This window comes from Suncus etruscus, chromosome 8, assembly GCF_024139225.1.
Source record: "Suncus etruscus isolate mSunEtr1 chromosome 8, mSunEtr1.pri.cur, whole genome shotgun sequence".
Taxonomy (NCBI): domain Eukaryota; kingdom Metazoa; phylum Chordata; class Mammalia; order Eulipotyphla; family Soricidae; genus Suncus; species Suncus etruscus.
Genome location: NC_064855.1, coordinates 23541307 through 23564208, shown reverse-complemented (window position 1 = coordinate 23564208; position 22902 = coordinate 23541307). Strand labels below are relative to the sequence as shown.

At 37.2% G+C, this 22902-nt stretch overlaps 1 protein-coding gene and 1 non-coding gene across 2 annotated transcripts in view; both read left to right on the top strand.

The window, feature by feature from the left end:
- Positions 1 to 22902, top strand: part of DDX10 (DEAD-box helicase 10) — a 278266-nt gene that overhangs the window by 84093 nt on the left and 171271 nt on the right. The gene's annotated exons all lie outside the window — the stretch shown is intronic.
- Positions 19105 to 19209, top strand: LOC126016939 (U6 spliceosomal RNA). Its single transcript, XR_007498621.1, has one exon. It is a non-coding gene; the product is annotated as a U6 spliceosomal RNA (small nuclear RNA).

Genomic DNA, 22902 nt, shown 5'->3' with positions numbered 1-22902 from the left:
CATGCAGTTAGCTGTTGATCTGAAGAAACAAGGAACCTTTTTACTTAACAATGTAAAACATATTTGTGCAAATTAATAGCCAATTAAAATATATAAGTGATACCACTCCCTGTCCCCCTACTATCAGCCCTACTGTCAGAGCCGCGGCAAAACTTCAAAAGAGCTGTAGGTTGCCGATCACTATTTAGGACGAAGCCTAGGATAGTCTTTCATTATGGTTCCAGAAGTTATGCTCAGTCACAGTTGTTAAAGTCAGACCTCTAGAATTAGAGATCTTGGTTTTTGTAGAAATCTTAGGCCAAAGACTAGGCTAGGGTATTTCTTATTGGTCCCAGGATAATTTCTGCCCAGTTATGGTTGTCAAAGTCAGTCTTCTGTAGTTAGTGAGCTTAGGTCATTTTTTAAAATGATTTTTTAAATAATTGTTATTAATATAAATGTATTGAGTACCTGCTATGTAAAATATTTGTATTTTCTTATATCAGTTATTTATATATCACATAAACTTAGGTAACTTTGTTTTGGACCATATCTGGCAATGCTTGGGGAACTCTGCTATGCTGGGGATTGAATCTTGGCCTCCTGTATGCAGAAAGTGTTTTGCATGTACTTATTAACTTGTTGGACTGTCTTATTTCTCCAGTGCCCATAAGCCCATAAGCCATAAGTCATATTGTTGAGAAACACTTTTTTTCCCCCTGTTTTTTAGTTTTAGGGCCACACCCAGAGATGCTCAGGGGTTACTCCTGACTTTACACTCAGGAATTACTACTGGTAGTGTGCAAGGAACTATCTGGGATACCAGGATCGAACCACATGCAAGGCAAATGTCCTACCTGTTATACTATTACTCTGTCTCTGAAACTTATATTTTCATGTCAGGATATATATCACCAGTATCTGGTACATGATTAGTACTCAGTGAATATGTGAACACTGATTGGTGAGTGAGAAACAACTGAATATATTTGTAGAAGATTGGTAGAGAGGAATGAATTCATTAGGTTGGTGTGTAGATATTAGGACTTGCTGACTAAATGCTGCACTTAGACTTTAGGAGTAAGAAAATCTTAAAATTTTTGAGAACTGTTTAGTGAGTAATGGATACTAATTGCCTGAAATTTGTGAGCTGGTTATTGGGGCAAAGAACTCTATTTTGGGTGGTGTCAGTTATTTCAACTCCAATGAAAGCAACATTAGGTGATGAGCGATCTGGATCTCATCTTATATATCATTCATCCTTTGGGGGCAACTATATATGCAGCCTGTAAATAATTCATTTGTAAAAATGTCTTACTGCTTATTAGAAGTCAGTGTCATGATTGCTTGTTTTATACAGAGATGTATTTTGAGAAAAAGCAGTGTAAAAGTGAATCTGTGTAATAGAAATTATTTTATCCAATAAAGTGGATTTGAGCTTTCATGTTTTTTTCGGGGGAGGTCAAACAATAAAACCATGTCTACTTTCTAATTTAGACATCTGGTGCATAAATAACATGTGAGTATAGAACATTGATTACTATGAAGAGAAGAAGGTTGAAAAGGTTAGGTTGGGATTCACTAGCAGTTTTATCTCCTGTGAAGGTAAGGATATAATGATTGTGAGGGAGATGCTTTGTGTCCACCTAATTCAGAGCTGCAGATTTCAATGTGATTAGGTTTTCCTTACAGTTATTGATCTCTGATCCCTTTTACCTTTGCTCACATTGGTGCTCTTCTTTGAATTACTTTCTTTTCCTTTGCCTAGTTAACTCTTCGTTTATTACGTCAAGGACGATTTAGTTTGGGGAAGCTGTTCTTACTTTAGGATCTGTCTCCGAATTTGGGCATCTTTGTCTATTGTTGCAAAGTGAAGAGTAGGATGATTTATTGGGATGACAGAAGACAATAGTATATTTGTTTAAATATTTACTTTGCAAGAAAAACATTAAATAATAATATTATATGGGTTGATACTAGCATATCTAATATTTTATATATCAATTGGATGCTCTTTACATAGAAAAACTTTGTGGAGGGTTAGTAGCTGTTGAAAGTACACACACTTAGGCTTTGGTTTTCAGCACATGAAGTGTTATATTGTAATTTATTATGTGTACTTGGACTATTTAACCATTTAAACTTTTTGGTTACTTGTGGTGGTATAGAAAGATTGATTTAGCCATTTTCTTTCTCCTCTATTGAAATACTTAAACTTTGTGCTTTTCTGTGACTAAAATTTAGTATCTATGTTTAATGTGTTGTGCCTCAAACATGAGTTGTTTCTTTTCTCCTTGAGAAGCAATGATATAGTGTAAAAATGTGCTAAGGAGAATCAAAGGGCTAGAGTGCATGCCTTGCTGCATGAGGCCCCAAGTTCTAAACCTCATATATCATGATCTGCCCTCTGCCCTAGCACATAACCCTGGTGGTCTCTGCCATGATGGGGCTCTTTAGCAGCAACTCTGCCAGGCCATATATCACTGGGAATAGCCCTTAGGTGCCTTAAGTTTTTCTTGGGAAGCCCTCCTAAAAATAAAACAACAGACTCAAAATGTATCTTCATATTTACATTTTAAAAATTACTTCGGTTTTAGAAGAGTTATATGTAATGATTCTTCGTGATGCTTTTTTGTAGTAAATACATAATTTCTATATGAATAGTTCACTTAAGAGTTAGTTTGGTGGGTTGACTATAATGGTTGACTATTTTGGGAGAAGGACACTGCGGGTGATACTCTGGGGTTACTCTTGGCTCTGTACTCAGAAATCACTCCTGGCAGTGCTCTGAGCACCAGTGGGATGTGGTGTCAGCTGCTTGCAAGGCAGTTGCCTTATCTTCTATAGTGTCTTTCTGGCCTAATTGTCATTCTTGAATATTAATGTCTTTTGGTCCTGTATCTGAGGATTTGTCTCATACTAGAATTTTGGAAAGTTGTTTTTAATTTGTTATGTTTTGGGGCTGTACCTACCAGTGCTCAGGCTCTGCACTCAGGGTGGGCTTGTGAGAATCATGGAATGCTGAGAATCAAACCTCAGTTGTTGTCAAGGTAAGCGTTCAACTTGCTGTACTATCTATTGCTCTGGTATCCTTTTTCTAAAGGACTGAGGTTGTTTTGAGAAATAAGAATAGTTACACTAACAATTCTCAAAGAAACTATTGCTACTTGCCGGAATTATTGAAGACCAGAAATAACTTAAGTATTTGTAAATTCTACTGATAATTACTGTGTTTGAAATTATCACTGATAATTTTGTTTGTTTGTTTTTTGTGCCACACCCTGTGATGTTCAGGAGTTACTCCTGACTATGCACTCAGAAATCACTCCTGGTTTGGGGAAGCATATAGGACACTGGGGATCCAACCCAGGTCAGTCCTGGGTCAGCCACATGCAAGGCAAATGCCCTACCGCTGTGCTATATCTTTGGCCCTTATCACTGATAATTTAAACTAATAGCAAACTCATATTAATATAAGCTTTTTTCTACTTTTTTATATTTTAAGTGTACGTTTTAATAAAAGTAATTTTTTCTCCAACTGACAAAGCAATAGCTATGATCTCATATAACAGGTGACTCTATTTTAATTTTCTGTATTAACTATCAATTTTCTGTGCCAGACACATGTTTAAGACTTTGACATTTACCAACTCATTGAATATTTGAAACATGTAAGAAAGGTATTATTCATTATTATTGAATTATAACATTGATGAAAAATTTTAGGACAAGAAAACTTACATAATTATAACTACTATGTGGAAGAATTAGAACAAGATACATATGTAGGATCACCATTGATGTTTAAAAATTACATTATAGATTAGTGTTAGAGGTAATATATCCTATAGATATCCATTGAGGAGAAAATACATGTTTTTCCATCTAGTCAGATAAGGTATCTGAAATGTACAGGATCCTAACAGATGAAAGAATATCTTTTGAGTATACTGCAGATCCATTGAAATATAGTGAATTAGGACAATGTTAAACTTAATTATGTTTGCCTCACCACACATGGAATAAATGCATTTATGGTATGGTGGACAACAAGTATATTTGATCATGGCTTATAATTTTGGTTTTGCTTTTTAAAATATAATCTTCAGTTTTATTTTAAACAAATCAAAGTAAATTAATGTTTGAACGTGAAAATGAGTTATAAGCATTTTTCAGTCTTTATTTCCTTTTATTTTCTAAGGCTTTGTCTGAACTTGTGTTATTTTATGTTTACCTGTGGTTTGTTCTTGCTGTTCTGACACTGTGGACTATAAATAAGATGTGCCAAATAAATAGTATTGTTTAATTGATAGGATCATATTAAGATCTTAATGTTGTAAACTAAACATATGACTGCTCACTTGAAAAGTGTTAGAGGTTTGTACCTGAACCTTTACTAATCCTTCTCCTCAGAGTGTTGGTAAACTTCCTGTATGAGAGCTTGTTATTTTCTTTGAGATATAATTGACACAGATTATAGTACTTTCAACTAAACATGACAGAATGTAATATGTGTAGATATGGGAAATGATCACTATACATAGTTATTTTTGTTTAATTGTGTTGTTCTTTTTTTGTTTATTTTTTCTTTGGACAATACTTAGGATACTTTCAGTTGTCAAGGGACAAAGACTGTCTTGGATTTGGCCTACCTATCTTGTACTTAGTTCTTGTGTTATCTCTCTGAGTTTGCTTATTGTGTTTTCTTTTAAAGTGATGTTTTGCGGTTTTTTTATGATATATAAGTGAGATGTGGTATCTTTTACTCTATTTTACTTAACCTAATGTCCTCAAAATCTATCAATGTAGTCACAAATGGGAAGGTTTTACTTTTTATAGCAAAAGTATTCTATGTATATATACCACAAAATTTGCTTATGGAGGCATTCATCTTGGCTACTGTGATAGTGTTCATTTCTTTTTTTAAATCTTTTTTTATTGTAAGAATTTATTCAAGAGACAAAATTGATTAACATAATGAGGTAAACTAACATAACATAATATATTAACATTGAATCAGGGAATACACATATGAGTTTCCCCCTAATTACTGGTTTTGCTGTGTCCCACAATTTTGACAAGTTGTCTCTTCATTATCGTTTGTCTCAAGGAATCTTTTTATTTCTTCCTTGAATTGCTCTTTGATCCACTGTTGTTGAGCAGCATGTTGATTAATCTCCAGATATTAGTTTTTCTCCATTGCTTCTTCTTGCAGTTAATTTTGACCTCTGTTGCATAGTGATCTGATAGGGTGCTTCTAATGATCCTTACATTTGTGGTCTTATATAGGTTAGATTTGTATCCTAAGACATGGTCTATTCTGGAGAAGGTTCCATGTGGACTTGAGAAGAATGTGTATTCTGTTTTCTGGGGGTTGAGGGCTCTATATAAGTCTATTAGCCCTAGATCTTCTAATTTTTCATTTAGGGCTCATTTCTTTGCTGTTTTTCTGTCTGCTGGATCTGTCCAGTGGTGATAGTGGGATATTGAAATCTCCTACTATTGTCACATTTTCCTTCATGTGTTTCTCCAGGTTAGTGAACAAATGCCTCACGTATTTTGCTGACTCTACATTAGGTGCATAAATATTGATCAGGCTTAGTACCTCTTGATCTATTGTTCCCCTGATTAGTAAGTAGTGACCCTCTTTGTCTCTGATCACTTTGAGGTTGAATGGAATTTGGTTTGATATAAGAATGGCTGTTCCTGCTCTTTTTTGTTTTCTATTAGCTTGAAAGATTGATTTCCATCCTTTTATTCTAAGCCTATGCCTGTCCTGTACTTGTAGGTGTGTTTCTTGCAGGCAGCAGAAGTTTGGTATATGTTTTTTAATCCAGTTCTCTATTATGTGTCTTTTAATGGGAGAGTTTAGTCTGTTAACATTTAGGGAGATTATTGACAGAGAGGGCTGTTGTGCAGTTGTGTTGTGTAGGGTGGTTGTTACAATCGGGGATTTGGATTGTGTAGTTCGTCTCTGAGTAGGTTGTTTAGGATTGGTTTTGTTTGCACAAAAACTGCAAGTTTGTTTTTGTTTGAGAATGTTTTTAGGCTACCATCCCATATGAATGACAGTTTTGCTGGGTATTGTACCCTACGCTGGACATTTCTTTCATTCAGTCGTTTAAGTATTTCATTTCACTGTCTTCTTGCTTGAATTGTTTCAAATGGGAGATCTGGTTTGACTCTTATGTCCCTTCCTTTGTACTTGAGGTTCCTTTTTTCCCTTATTGCCTTAAGGAGTTCATCTCTCTCTCTCTCTCTCTCTCTCTCTCTCTCTCTCTCTCTCTCTCTCTCTTGTTCTCTTTCTCTCTTGCTCTCTCTCTCTCTTGCTCTCTCTCTCTCTCTCTCCCATTTGGATTATTATATGTCTTGGTGTTGGTTTATTAGGGTCTATTTTATTAGGGATTCTTTTAACTTCCTGAATTTGCAGGGAGTCCTCTTTCCAAAGGGTGGGGAAGTTTTCTGCTATTATTTCCCTAACTACTTGTTCTTCCCCTTTCCTTGTTTACTCCCCTTTTGGAATACCTACAATTCTTAGATTATTTCTTTTGTCTTTGTTCATTAAGAACTGGACTTTTCCTTCCAGTGCCTTGCCTCTTAATTTCTTGTTGTTTTCCTGGTCATTTTTGGTTTGCAGTTTTTCTTCAAGTACTTCTATGTGCTTCTCCATCTCTGTGATTCTGCTCGTCTGGCTTTTTACGGTGTCTGCTAATTCCTTTAATTGCTTTTGTATGGAGTCTCTCATATTCTGTATCAGATCTTCAATTTGGCTAATTTGTTCCTCCATGGATTTCTTGTACTCGGTGGCTAGCGATTCTCTCATTTCCTGTACCATGGCTTGCATTTCCTTTCTCATGGCTGCTTTTAAATCTTCATCTCTTGGATCTGTGCATTTTGGTGGACTTGGGAACTTAGTAGGAGTTCTTTCTGTATCTCCAGCTGTTAGGGTCCTCCTCAGTTTACCCATGTTTTCATGCATTTATTGGTGTGGCTTAGAGAGCAGTGCCTTCCGATTTCAGCCTGCTTTTGCTCCCTGAGATGTGGGGCTGGGTCCCTTCTCTGGATTGCAGCTCTGGGTGAGACTGTTGAGTGGGCTGGCTGAAGTTTGGCCTCTAGTGGGAGCCTGGTTAGTGTTCCCCTCTCTTGCTGACAGCTAGTGCAGTACCGCACCTGGCCACAATCGTGGGGGGCACTGTTGAGCCTTTCTCCTTTGTCATCCTCCCCTACCTGGAAGTCAGCGGAACTCTGCCTCCTCCAGGCCTCTGTCGGAAAACCTTCTTGTCTATGGCCAGGGAAAGCTCACAGACGTGATGGGGGATGGGTGGAGGCAAAGGAAGGTCCCCTGCCGAGTGCCACCCGGGAAACCTCACAGCCTACCTTGTGCCACCCCAGGAAACCTCACAGATGCGATGGGGGGAGGGGCAGAGGCAAAGGAAGGTCCCCTGACGAATGCCACCTGGGAAAGCTCACAGACACAAGGGAGGGGTGGAGCCAAAGGAAGGTCATCTGGCTAGTGCCGCGGGGCAAATGAGGGTCCCCTGGCGAGTGCCACCCGGGAAACCTCCCAACCTACCTTGTGCTGCCCTGGGAAAGTTCACAGACCGCTTTTTTCTATTATTAAAGAAACCTTTCCAACATAAGAAAATTAGTTAGAAAGTAAAACTATTGTATTTGTGCAAATTTCTTTAAAGCCTGAGTTAAAAAGAACTCAAGACAGCTGGATTCTAATAACAATTTCTGAGTTTAGTTATCTTTTTTAAAAACCATTTTTATTGATTTATCTGAGGGTAATCTGACATACAAAACTTGGTGGATGGAGGGGTGTTATAATAGCCCTTTCAAATGGTTACATATTTTCTTATTCTACAACTGTAATGCTTAAGTACCAATAATTCCCTAAAGATAAGTTTTAGGTTTGCTCTTCAAGTTCGTGATTTCCCTTGAACACATATTTTGCTTGCTTGTTCTATGGTTTTTTGCTTAATTATTTTCATTCTGGAGAAGCTTGTGTTCTCTCTTGAACACATTTCTTCTATTTCTCTCTTCTCACATCTTTCTAAGCAAGCTTTGTTTCATAAAAATTTTTTTTTCTTAAAAACGGATGTAACATAGACTTACATCTTTTGTTCATTGTTAAGATAAAAGTTACTGGTTTAACTTTGTAACCTTAAAGGATTTTTTATTTATTATTTTTTAAAAATGGTTTGTTCATTTTGAAAATACTTGTTATGCATATTATTCCACTTCATGTTGCAGCAGAAATTCTTTCTGAATATTTCTCATTTGTTCATACAGAAAAGACTTGCAGTGGATGAATAATTGCCCTCAAAATACAGATCTATATCCTAATCCCATGATATAACTTTAATGGGAGAATTCTTACAGATTTAATTATGTTAAATATTTGATGGCATTATTAAAAAAAATAAGTGGGTCTTAACTTCAGTGACAAGTGGACATAAGGGAGAGAGAGACAGAAAAGATATATGGAGATGGGGCGGGGAGACAATCAATGTGAACATGATGGTCAAGATTAGAATGAGGCAGGAATACCTAGAGTCAGGAAACTGAAAGAGGCAGGGAATGAACTCATAGAATCTGAAAGAGTTTATGTATCACCTGTTGGCAGTTTGATCTTGGACATTAGGCCTGCAGAACCCTGGGAAGTATTATGTCTATTAAAGTCACCAAATTTATAGTTGTATGGCAGTCTCAGGAAATGAATGCTTTTGTACTTAATAGTTGAGATTTAATAAAGTCAAAATTTTTTGCTGGGGGCTGGAGCGATAGCACAGCAGTTGAGTGTTTGCCCCACATGCAGCATACCCAGGATGAACCTGGGTTTGATCCTCAGCATTCCATATGGTCCTCTTTGTTTGCCAGGAGTGATTCCTGAACGCAGAGCCAGGAGTAACCCCTGAGTATCCGTAGATGTGGACCAACCCCCCCCCCCCCCCAAAAAAAAAGAAGTTTTGCTGGCCTGTAAAGTTTTCAATTGCTTGATTAGTGCAAATGCGTCAGTAGCTTTATATTTCATTGCTCTTATATTATAACTGAAAATGTCAATATGCTAAAGCAGACTACTATTACGAAATAGATCTGATCTTACAGGTTTTCTGAGAAGGTCTGAGGACTGATGAAGAAATACACTCATGATCATTGGTTTAAGGCAGTCTGATCCTACTGCAGAACCCAGATCGTAAATTAAAGGTTGATTGGGGTCCGGAGAGATAGCACAGCGCATTTGCCTTGCAAGCAGCCGATCCAGGACCAAAGGTGGTTGGTTCGAATCCCGGTGTCCCATATGGTCCCCTGTGCCTGCCAGGAGCTATTTCTGAGCAGACAGCCAGGAGTAACTCCTGAGCATCGCCGGGTGTGGCCCAAAAAACCAAAAAAGAAAAAAAATTAAAAAAAAAAAAAGAAAGGTTGATTGATACTCCTTGTTGGGATATTGTATATTGTAAACACAGAACTGCCTTTCACTGGCAACTCAAACATGAACTTGCATAGAATTTTGATAATCAATGGTTCTGTTGAATTATAACTTACTTTCTTAAAAGAATCTTGTGCTACTTTTGTAACTTATTTGTTTTCTTCTACTCGAGATAATTGACATTTTCTTTCAGATCTATCTACTTAATATTAGAAAATAGTATTTCACATATTTTTTTCACCGTAAGCCAACTTTATATATAGTCTTACAATGTATTGTTTCTCCCAGCCACAAGATTTTGTTGTTGTTAGGGGCTACTGCAATGTAGACAAATTCAGTGTCTTGTGCATATAAGATATATACTCGGCCACTTGAGCAACATTCTTGGTCCCTAAGTTTATGAGCTTTATTTTTTTTTTATATATAGCTGTGTTACAAAAGATTATAGATATTTAAAGAAGCTGTGTCATCCTATTCCTATTAGGTTATGAGGTAGGACCTACACATCTGAGTCCTCTCCTTCCTCTCTAGAGCAAATCTCACTGTTGACTGGTACTACCTGCTGGAGTCATACATACCACTTTATAGGTCTGGAAAGGTGAGAGTTAATGATTCTTAATAATTTGTAAAACATTAAAAGAAATCGATCAGGGCTAAAGAGGTAGCATAGCGGTGAGGCGTTTGCCTTAAACACAGAAAGACCTTGGTTCGAATCTCAGTATCCCATATGGTCCCCTGATCCTGCGAGGAGTGATTTCTGAGTGCAGAGCCAGGAGTAACCCCTGAGCACTGCTGGGTGTGACCAAAACCAAAACCAAAAAAAAAAAAAAACCAAACCCAATCAGAATTGTAGTTTTGGTCCAGTTAAATAGTTGGTATCACCAAATATATCTATTTCAGAAAGAAGTGAGATAAATTTGAAAGCTATTTTTACCTTATTAGTGAAGTAAACACTGACGGTGAGAGTGAGTTGTCATGAGAAATTTCATGGAAATGAAAAATAATAATAATAATAATCTTAAATTGTTTTTGTTCTGCATACGATAATTTTTTTAATGAGTCAGTTTCACTGGCAGCTGGATGCTTTGAAGACTTTGACCTTCAAAAGAAAGCACTATGGTTCATTTGACAATTGAATAAATGTCTCATAAAATAAATGTGATAGCGCTGTTTCATTCAGGTCTTAGTGCTCAGCTAATAGAAAAGAATAAAGGAGGAATGTATACAAAGCTTTGTTAGCTGGGTCAAACTGTAGAAGCTCTATCTAGTCAGTTAAATTCAGTATCTTAAATCAGTATCTAAGATCTTGGTTTACTCATATAGAAATGGGCTCAGGAAAGGATGATCTTGTCTTACTTCTAACATATCTCAAGGACCAGAGGTGAACCACCCTCATGCCGATCTATTTTATTGTGACATCCCGAAAATTGATTTGGGCTGGGAATATTTCTCAAGTGATAAGAATACATGGCTGACAACAATTTCCTAGTTTTTGAGTTTGCCACCAAATGGGCTCCTTAGTACTATTAGATGCCACAAATGGTTTAATTTACATTTCTAGAGGCATACTTTACATGCATTACAGGTATAAATTTTGGGGGGGGGGGCAATGTTATAGGTCATACCTAACAGCACTCAGTTACTATATACAATACTGGGATTGAACTTGTGTTGGCGGAATGCATGGTTAACACCTTACCCACTGTGTCATCTCTGGTCCAATACAGGTATACATTTTAAGCATATTATCTTTTGTCCTTTCTAGCACTCTAGCACAATCACTATATCATTCATCTAATTTTTGCTTATTTTACAATATAAGTATGCAAGTATAGCCTATCTTCTGCATCTGGTAGTTACTTTATTTTTCATGCTGATCTGCATAGACATACACTTGTGTATCTATTCACTTTCTGATTATATCTACTTGTTTTGGTTGGTAAGACCAAAACTATTGATCATTTATATACAGGTCATCTAAGGATATTTAAGGATATTTATTTTATGTTGTTGAGTAAATACCTAGAAGTGGTTATTTAATTTTAAATCAGTGCTTTTCAGTTGATGAGGCTATTTGGCAACACGTGAGTATTATCTGGGAGCATTTTTGGTTGTTACCACATGGTGGAGGAAGATAAATATTCAGGAGAATGCTGACTGCATACAACATGGAATAGTATTGCTGATGAACATGAGTCCAAAGTGTCTAGGTTGAGACTAGGTTGAGAAGTTTTGCATTTATTTATTTATTTTTTGGGGGGGGGGTGCTCAGGGGCCACTCCTGGCTCTGTGCTCAGAAATCACTCCTGGCAGGCACGGGGGACCATATGGGACTCCAGGATTGAACCATCATCCATCCTGTATGGGCTGTGTGCAAGGCAAACACTTTACTACTGTTCTATCTCTCTCTGGCCCTGAGAATTTTTGCTTTTAAAATAAACTTACAAAGAATGTTTCATGGCATTTGGTTGTATTTGTGTATCAGTTAATGACAGTCTCCATTAGTTTTTACATACTCTAAAATTTGATAAAAATTAGTTTGCTTAATGTTACCCATACTAGTTGTAGCAAATAATGGATTTGATTTACTTTTTTGTTTGTTTGTTTGTTTTTGATTTACTTTTTCTTGATGACTAATTGAGTCTTGGAGGGATTTTATGTGGCAATTGGTACCACTTAATGCTGGGCCTTAAAACTTGGAGCTCCCACATGCAAAGCCTGCATTCAAGTCCTCTGATCCATCTCCTTGGTTTTCAGGTTTCTTTCTTCTCCCTCCCTCCCACCCTCCTCTCTTCCTTCCTCCCTCTCTCTCTCCATTTAGTATGGGGGGATAGGGCCATGCCTGGCAGAACTCAGGACTTTCTCCTGGCTCTGCACTCAGGGATCACTCCTGGTGCACTCTGGGGACCATAATGGGGTGCTGAGGATCAAACCTGAGTTAGCTACATGCAAGGCAAGTGCCCTATCCTCTGTACAGTCACCCTATGGTTTATTTTTTAAGACTTTATTTTTTGGAGAACAATTTTTGGTTAATAACACATTTGAGATTTAATACATATTACATAGAGATTTCCAAAGTAGCAATTATTTTTTATTAAATGTTTGAAACTTTATTAAACACAGTGATTTACAAAGTTTATCTTAATAAAGTTGTTTAGGTAACTCAGTGTTCCAATACCAATCCCACCACCAATATGACCTTCACTTCATCAATGTCCCCAGTTTCCTACCCACTCTCTAAACCTACTCTCTTATCAGGCACAAATAGTTTATTTTATATTGCTTGTTACAACATATATTTGTAGTGGTGTTACGGAAGTCATTGCCTGAGGATTTACTGAGCTGTTAGGCTCTAGGATAGCCTTCTGTGTTATTATTATTTTTTTTTTTTCATTTATTGAGCTTAGTGTGTTTCAGCCTTCTGTGTTATTTTTTTTTTTTTTTCATTTATTGAGCTTAGTGTGTTTCTGTTTGGTTTTCACATCTAATTTGATGTGCTCTTATCGGACTGTCAGTACTGTGAAATTTGGAGTTGTGAAACTAGGATGATTCAGCAGTTTGGCCTCTCTTTGAGGTTAGTTGTAGAGCTGGGTCATTTATAAGTCACAGGAAGTCGATAGTGGGTGCTGGGCCTTCTGGCAGGGGAGGAACGTGTGACCTGCCCTGATTCTGAGAAGACTCTGGAGATCTCAGTCTCAAGACTGGTCGTACCTGGGGCAACCCAGCGGTGTCTTCTTTCCCTACACCTGCTATTCTCTCTTGAGCGCCTCCACAATTGATGAACCTACGTTGACACCTAATCCCCAAAGTTCATTCTTTGCAGCAAAATACTCTTGGTGTTGTAAATTTTGTGAGAACTATTTCATATAGTTTGTGCTATTTTCTACTGGTTACCTGTAGGGTCTCTAGAGTGATACAAAAGATTTCTGCCCTTTCTAGAACTCTAACTTACTCTCTATCTCAATTTGAGGGTTTCCATTTCACTTAAAATTTGGGTATTTGTTCTTCATATTGCTTTTTTATTTAAAAAAAAGCTACAAAGATACCTTTAACTTTGTATTTTGATTCTTTTCATTTGTTTATTTGTAAATTTGGAATAAAATTCTTGGCTATGAGGACCAGAGGAAATAAAACTTTTAGAGAAATGTGAAGACTTCTGCCTCATTAGTAAGTGAGCTTGTAGAAGATTACCGTATTTCAGCCTTGTAGGATTAAAGAAAATGTTACATTGCTTTTTTCTAGGATTAAGATGTATAGTTTATGAAAAGCACTGGGAAGAGTAGAATTTACTGGTGGAGGTAAATGTCCACTAGTAAGATTATGGCCATATGTATTGAGTTTAGTTTTTTCCCCTGAAGTAAAAAAAAGCCTTGATTACAGTAGTATTGATCTCTTTTAATACCTCTTCTATGTAATTAATGACAGTGACAAATAACAGTACTCAGGACAGGGTAGCTGTAATAAGAAATGGGGAATATTTTCTTGTAATGCTATTATGTGCATATTTAAGTCTGACTCATGCCTCTCAAGAAAGCAAAATTGCCCTATTCTTCTGCTTTTGTTCTTCCTACCCCTAGCAACATTTAATTTTATTTTAGTCTTTTTGTTAGGTCAGCAAACTATAGCGCATGGTTTCACTTTGGTTTGATTTAGTTTAGAAACAAGTTGCCACTTGGATAATAGAGATTTCAACAAAGCCTTGTATGAAGGTCTTTACAGAGTGAAATTGGATTGGCAATTTTATTAGTCACCATACCATATTCTCTATAATATGCTTGTCTTATCTCAGTGTCCCAAGGGATGTTGTTTTATTGCAACACACTGAAATAATACAGTATTAGTATTCCACTCAAACACCTTTTTATTGTAAATGGTGAGGCTATAATATTGCAAAAATATTTCTGACATTTATAGCTAGCTCTCTTTTTATTTGGTTGGGGCAATAAATAAAAATTCTTAATTTGCATAAACCTATTAGAATCAAATTCTTGAGAGGTAGGAACATTATTTTGAATTCATTTTGCAATGTGATGACAGTTTATCCAGTTACAAATAGAAGCTCTTTTACTGAATTGGACTGAAAGAAAAATCTTTGGCTTCATAGCTATAGTTTGTATTATACACCAAAAGATATATGTAATATTGAACTGTGTGAGATGAGCTTTATTCTTATTGACCTCTACCTTTCTTACCAGAGGGTGAAGAAGAAAGGCATTTATTTTGCTTTCCAAAATGACTGTAAGTTTACAGTTGAAGAAGCTTTCCTTTAAGAGGGAAGAGTCTAAGATTCTTTTACCAGAGGTTCTAAAAGTGTAGTTAAGTTGCTGCCAGTGAATCATCTCTGCTATTGTTTGTTTTCCTTCTTGGATTTAAAGATTTATATTTATTTGGGGGAAAGGGGACCATTTGCGTCATTTTTTGCTTACAGTTTCATGTTCGGGCTTGGTGAAGTGGATGTTCCTTGGTATCAGGACCACCTGGAAATGCTCTGAACCATGTGCTGCTCGAGGTCAAACTCATGACCTCACAAAGCAAAGTATGTGCTCTTGCCCATTGAGATATTTATCTGGTTCCCAGATAGAATTTTTTTTCTGATAGAAATAATGCTAGCTAGAATTTGAATAGAACAAGTACATTTTCTGTCTCTAATTTCTCTTTAGAGGATTCTCATAACTTATTCTGTTATTATAAGAACTCTTTTTCTTTTGGGCAGTGGGAATTAAGAGCATAGCCATCAGAAGAGATTATTCCTCTGACCTCTACAACAAAGGTGCATTTTTTTTTCTTTGAAAAAAATCATTGCAAATTCAGCTAATGTAGAACACAGAGTATATTTGTTTCAAGACTTGCAACTCTAGGGTACCAATATAACACATCAGTTCTTCAAATTATTTTATGGCAAGTTTGGGAGATAATTTTGATTCCTCAGATTGGTAATAGTTTGATTACTTTAGAGACTTTTTTCCTTAGGTTTCTGCATTGGAATTTGATTCTTACAAGTAATTCATTTGAAAATATTTGGACTTAAAATCTGGATATAGAGGACCTTGTATTCTTTTCTTCCTTTCATTTAATGTTTGTTTAAACTTTATTTAAATACTGATTTACAAAGTTCTTAATATAGTTGTCTTAGGTGTTCAGTGTTCCCACATAAATCCCACCACCAGTGTGACCATATCTCCATCAACACTCCTAGTTCCCACCCAGTCTCTTAGCAGGCACAAAATAAATCACTTTATATAATTACAACATATACCTCACAACAATGTAATTGGGTTGGGTGGGTGCAGGGCCTTCCATCTAGGAGAGACTGACATGTTCTCATTCTGAGACGACTCCATTGATTTCAACCCTGAAGGCCACACCTACCTGTGACAACTAAGTCACAGAGACTCTCCTGAACCTTGTATTTTTTTTTTGGGGGGGGGGACGGACCACACCAGGTGACACTCCAATCTATGTGCTCAGAAATTGCTTCTGGCTTTGGGGGAACATATGAGATGTCCTGGATCAGTCAAGTGCAAGGCAACTGCCCTACTGCTGTGCTTTTGCTCTGGCCCCTGAACCTTGTATTCTAGTATTTTACCATTGCATTTAGCGATCATTTTTAATGGCTTTTGGATATGGCTAATTTTCATAAGATCAACTTTTCTTACTAGCAGTTAAATTTTAGTTAGGTTCTTTTTTACAGTTTTTGCAATTTCATACCCTTAGGATTCATATTCTTGCTTATATGTTGAATATATTTCATTAGACTGTTGCAGTGTACTTCATGTTCCTCTTCATGCATTGTACTAATTTTTGTAAATTTATGAGATGAATAATTTGGCTAATCCTTTTGGAAGAACTGAATATTTTTCTGATCATTTTTTTCTGATCCTTAGTGTCATCTTTAAAGTTTCAGTTGAAAGCTTTTTTGTTTGTTTTGTTTTGTTTTTGTTTTTGGGTCACACCCGTCAGTGCTCAGAAATTGCTCCTGGCAGGCTTGGGGGACCATATGGGATGCCGGGATTTGAACCACCGTCCTTCTGCATGCAAGGCAAATGCCCTACCCCCATGCTATCTCTCCAGCCCTTCAATTGAAAGCTTTAACATAACTACATTAGCATGTTTATCAGCTAAATATGGGCTGAAATCTTCCTGAGATTATTTAAGTGTGAGAGGATGGGAACAGACTCTTGGAAAAGGACAAAGAATCTTACAAATTGGAGAGACAAGGAAAGCCTTAGAGACAGAGTTTGGTCTGTCTCTAAAAGAGTAGTTAATGGTATGGAATTCACCTTGAGATCAACATTAGTTTCTCCTGGAAGTAAACATTCAGTACTATAGCTTGAGTTTAGGATATCATACTTAACATACATATGCTCTGTTTGTAATATTCTTATAGTCTTTAAAATTAAATCTTTTAAAGTGCAGTAAGACTTTAAATCTTTGAAACCATTTTCTCTGATATTTTTTTTTTTGCTCTCACAGAATAGTCATTGAAATTATACAGTATTGGAATGGTTTATACCTATTTATTCTCATAATCAAATAAGAAATTTATAAATTACAGTAGAAGATAGTTCTATTTACAGTAAAATGACACAATTCTTTGTGTATAAATTTGACTTTGTCCTTACTGGAATTATTAAAATTCTACTTCATGTTAATAATGTTGAACTATAGTCCTGAAAATAATATTACCAAGTTTAATTTGTTATTGGAGTAAATAGAAAAGCAATCAGAAATACTTCAAAATGAAGAAAATTTGTTATTTTTACACAATCAGAAACAAACATTGAAGACAAGTACAGTGTTGATGAATTCTGTGTTGTCAGGATGAAAGTAGGAGAGGAAATCAAGAAATAGTGTCTGCTCTCTCACAGGTGATTTAAAGTTTAAAAGAAACTTAATTTAAAATTCAAGTACGATTACTCTTATCACTTAAAAAAGGAGCTACTAAATTGTTCTATGACTTAGATTTAGATCTCTGAGTCAGCAGTTTCATTAACGCAGTGAACCACAAAGAGAATGTTTTATTTCACTTATTTTGTGTGCAGATAAATATCAGTGGTTTAGGGTTACTGTAAGAGATGTTGCCTTGTGTCTATACTGTAGCAAATTCTGTTTTTGGTTTTTGGGTCACAGCTAGTTATGGTTTAGGGGACAATATGGGATGTCGGGGATTGAACTGTGGTCCATCCTAGGTTGTTAGCGTGTGCAAGATAAATGCCCTACTGCTTGTGCCACCACTCTGGCACTGTAGCAAATTATTGATTAATCAAATTGCATTTCTTTTTCATGGTTTTAAATGTGCACATTATTTTTGTTTCTTTTCATGCTTTTTATTTACAAATGCATTCTACCTTCATTACAAGTGCCTAAAAATTTATTGATCATTGTTCTGAGGAAACTTTATCTTAAAGGTATCATCACCCTTGCTTGAAGTTCCACTATTATCCATATCCCTTTGGTCGTAGGACATTTCACCTGCATTTATCATGTTTTTGGCAGGTATGTTGCTCTTTACTTTTTTTTTTTCCCTGGCCACATCTGGTGGTGCTCAGGGATTACTTCTGGCTCTATGGTCAGAAATCACTCCTGGCACTCTTGGGGGACCATATGGGATGCCAGGGATTGAACCAGGGTCTGCTTCTGCGTTTAAGGCAAATGTCCTCCTACCTGTGCTATTGCTCCAGCCCCATGCTCAACTAAACTTTTGATTCATTCATTCATATTTACCTTTTTTAGTTATTATTTTAGTTTATGCCTTATGGTGTTTCTAGAGTTAAATCATTTGAAAAACACATAGAATCATTCAGTTTTTGCATTATCCTAATAGTACCCATTTACCTTCAGTGAAAATTCTATATAATGGATTGTCTTTTCAAGACAATACTAGAAATATATCTCCCAGCTCACACAGTTTACTTTTTAATGTGAAACTACTTATCCTCCTGTGAAAAGTGGGATCTTTGTCCTTCCTTTAGAATCATGACAGAGTGACAAAATGCTACACCAAGAATCAATGTCATGCCATAAAGCTTGTGACTGTCGTGGAAGAGATAATGATGTGGACCAGAGCATTAAAGTGATAGGGTTTCTGTTTGCACTCTGTGGAATACTCAGTATTGTAACTGTTAATATATCTTTAAGGGGGTTACTGCATAAATGGTAGTTCATCTTTAAGGGGTGATTACATCCCCATGTAATGGCCAATGGACTGGAACCCCCCCCCACCCATAACAATATAAAAGGTATAAAAGGAGAAGCCTTGCAGTTAGATAGGGGATCCAGAAAGATACTAGAGGAGAGAGGCTTTGGGTCCTGGGATGAGGGCCCCGCCCCCTCTAATATGCAGCATAAGCAGCATTTTGCCCCGCTTTCTCTCTTCCCTAAACTTTTGTGATGCATTAAAAGGCAACATTGTCCACCACCACCCCACAGGAAAAAAAAGGTAACATTGTCTCTTATTTTCTCCTTCCTTCCTTCCTCCCTTCCTCCCCCAAACGTTTTGGTGGCTACATTTGGCTTCCCTAGGTGGAACCTGGCAGGAAAGGGCAAAATCAAAACTGTCTGTGAGAGACAGCCCTTGAAAGTCTTCTTTGCTGCCCATACCAAACTCCCAGCCAATGTCAGGTATCAACTGCCTTCTGGATGGCTGATCCTAAAAATAAATAGTCTAATCCCAAATAAATTGTTCAACCCAGTGCTCGCTTCGGCAGCAATATACTAAAATTGGAACTATACAGAGAAGATTAGCATGGCCCCTGCGCAAGGATGACATGCAAATTTGTGAAGTGTTCCATATTTAAAAAAAAATGTTCAACCCAGTCAACCTGTCCTAGCTGAAACAGGGTTGAGCCATCCTTGCCTGGGCCTGCCAAACTTAGAAAATCACAGGGGAAATACCTTTCAATTAATAATGGCTACTTTTTTCCCCCTTTCTTTGCTTGCTGGACTTCCAGTGATGTTCAGGAGATACTGAATGCCCCTTCTGATGATGTTTAGCCAACTGAGCTGACAATTCAATGAGGGCCTGAGAATGCAAAGCTGATTGAAGCCTGAGGTGCTGGGGATTATCCAAGCTACCATAGTGGTGCTTGTTGGCCTCTAGGGATATACCTGGTGATGCTTGGAGGACCATGTGATAGTGTTGCTCTTTTGGGAGGTTCAATACCTAAGTTGTAGTGTTTACACATGCTTTCTGGGGAATCATACTCATTTTGTTGGGTGCTTTTGTACATTCTGGTTGTAGGAATTTGCAAGGATTTCATGCACACTCATATGCTCATGGGAAGTTGTACTGCTTACATATGCTAGGCTATGCTCCAATGATTGCACACTTCGTTACCATGGGACCCAAACTTCACAGCTGTTTAATCAGCTTTAGTAAATGTAGGGAGTGTTAGTTGGCACCCTATTACCCCAAATAAAGGCATTCCCTAAATTTCCTCTTTTCTTTTCTCCTATCCCTTAAATATGTAAAAGTCCACCTGGATCTCACTAGACCCTCCTCCTGCCAGATGAATTTGTACTGATGAAACAACAGGTTTCTGTTTGGCTTGGCATGTGAAAAGTAAGCTGATTCCATGATTCTCTCCAGACTGGCTTGGTTTGTTAATTCTTCGTGGCTATCCTTTTTCAGATCCATTCACCTGGGGTTGGAAATACATTGCATGGGGTGATTTTTTACAGGGAACGTTGAAGGTCAAACTTGTAACCTCACACTTGCAAAAAAAAAAAAGATGCTGATTTTTTTTTTTTTAAGCTACTGAGTCATTTTCCTCATTTCTTTTGTTTTTTTTTTTTTTTTTTTTTTGGTTTTTTTTTTTTTTTTTTGGTTTTTTTTTTTTGGGCCACACCCGGTGACGCTCAGGGGTTACTGGGTTACTCCTGGCTATGCGCTCAGAAGTCGCTCCTGGCTTGGGGGACCATATGGGACGCCGGGGGATCGAACCGCGGTCCGTCCTAGGCTAGCGCAGGTAAGGCAGGCACCTTACCTTTAGCGCCACCGCCCGGCCCCATTTTCCTCATTTCTTTAACTTGCCAATATGTTACCAGTATTCTCTTATCAACTTTTAATGGGGTGGTCCATGGTGATGTTCTCTCTTACTCCTGATTTTGTAAATTGTAGTTTATACAGCCCCCACTTACTAAGAATAAAGGCATGTTAATTTTAATGACCCTTTAGGAGTGACCTTTGGGTTCACTGATTTTTTTTTTTGAAGAAAGCATTGCTTTATGTTTTTGGTTTGTGATGAAGAACTGTTTTTGTTTCACGACCTTTTAGCGCTTGCCCCTTGTTTTAATTTTGTGTATACTTAAGTTTTTTTTTTTTTTTTTTAATATAATTTTTATTTTGATCATAGTGGCTTACATATTGTTGACAATAATATTTTAGGTACATATTTACATAAAATCAGGGGGGATTCCCATCCCCAAATTGTCCTCCCTACTCCCCCGTTTCTGTCTTACCTCCCATTTCCTCTTCCCTCACCCCCAGGGCGGCTAGAATATGTGGTCCCCTCTGTCTCTAACCAACTACTTAGTAGTCTTGCATCAGTTTGGTCTTGATGCCTCCCTTATTTCCCCCTCTAAGTAGGGGCAGGGGTAGCTAGTTCAAGTTGCGTGGTTTTGCCTGAAAAAGAGAAAATAAATAAACCGGGGTAAGAGTTTAATACCCCGAAAATGGGCAGAATCCTTCTAGAGGTTCTCATCATCGATTTGGGAAATGAAGGAGAAAAAGAAGTTGAAACACTCCACCAGTACCAAAAGAAGTGTCAAATATCCAGTGAGGACTCCAGCTATAACGATAAGCACCACAAAAAAACAGATAAAAAATAAACCAAAACAAACTAAAAACAAACACAAACAAACAAAAAACACGCCGTGGTCTTGAAATAAGAAACATGGCGTAGCACATAACGAAAGAAAAGAAAGGAAGAGAAAGAAAAGAAAGAAAAAAAAAAAAAAGAATAATTGGGGCCAACAATTTCAATAATCACATCCAAACTGAGGAATCGACCAAAATAGCTAGGTAAATAAAAATAATAATAACAATAATAAATGAAGGTAAGATATATATATATATATATATATATACATAACCAAGGTTTTGTGTTTTTTGTATTTTTTTTTTTTCCCTCCTGCCCTGGCACAGTAAATATTGGGGTCATTCGAAAAGGAATTCACTTGCCCTATAAGATATGGGGTTTCTCCGTCCTTGGAGTATACTGTCATGGAATCAGCTCTAGTCTTTGCTCAGGATCATTACTCTCCAGGTTGTGGTTTTTTTTTTTTTTTTTTTTTTTTTTTTGGTGTGTGGAAAGCTTCTGCTCTGTCCAGTGTGATACCGTCAGAGCTCTGTGTTTAGCAGTCCCAGTATCTGTACATATCCTGAGGTGGGACTTATGGTGAAGTCAGTCTTTGTGAATCTGGAGGTTCTGTTACCTCAGTGCCATTTTAATCCATCTTCTGTGGTTGGTGATCTTGGTCTTTGCGCTGAACCTAGGAAGGCATCTAGGATAGCGTCTTTCTTTGTTCTTCCAGAAGCCCCTTTCCGTTACAATTGTCTCTGCCGGACCTTTGGGACTGGGGATCATACTTATTGTGCAGGTCTTAGTTCAAACCCTAGACTAGGGCTTTTTTATTGGTCCCAAGATGTATACAGTCTGGTCGTGGTTCTAGTATCCAGTCATCTGTAAATCACGATCTTGGCTTTTGGACCTACCAAAGGGTGCCACGTCTTCTGGTTTTGTCTTGTCGTTAGCTGGTGAGGTAGGCTAAACTGCTCTAAGGTCAAGTTGTTCACATTTTCCTCATTGTCGAGATATCATGTTAGAGCTGGCCCTTGTTGTTGACCCTGCAGTAATAAGGCTGTCCCAGATGGAGATTGTTTCTTACAGCTGTTGTGAGGAGCTGTGCCGTTTCTATGTCTGGGATCCAGGGTTCAAGGCTGGTTGAATGGTATCTAATCACCTGAGGTCTAAGTTGATTCCACATGACATATTTTCAAGGTAGGAGATAACCCTGTATTGTAAACAACTATGAGTTCCTATCTGTAGTAGATAAGAGCTCTTTTTTTTTTTTTTTTTTTACTATGTAAGATTTCCCCTTTATTTAGTGTGCCTTTGCAGGGGGAAGTGGTGCTCCATTATATGTCGGAGTATTTGGGGTGGACAGAGTGAGTAACAGAGATAGGTCACATACCCAAAGACGATTAAAAAAAAAAAAAAAAAAAGGAAATAAAAGTGTATGTGCCCACAAATGTATATGTAAGGCAAACATTTAAATAAATAAGTTAATTAAAAAAATATAAAAAAATTAAAATGAGTTAGCGAAGTTTTTAAAGGACCAATGTGGTGCAAAAGACTACTTTGCATTTGGGAGAGAACAGAACAGGTAAAGAGTTGGTGTATTACAGGTCTTATGCCTATGTTGGAAGTACAGTTTTCCCATTGTCTTTTGGATTTTTCTTGTGGTGTGTGGGTTCCCAGGCATCTTCC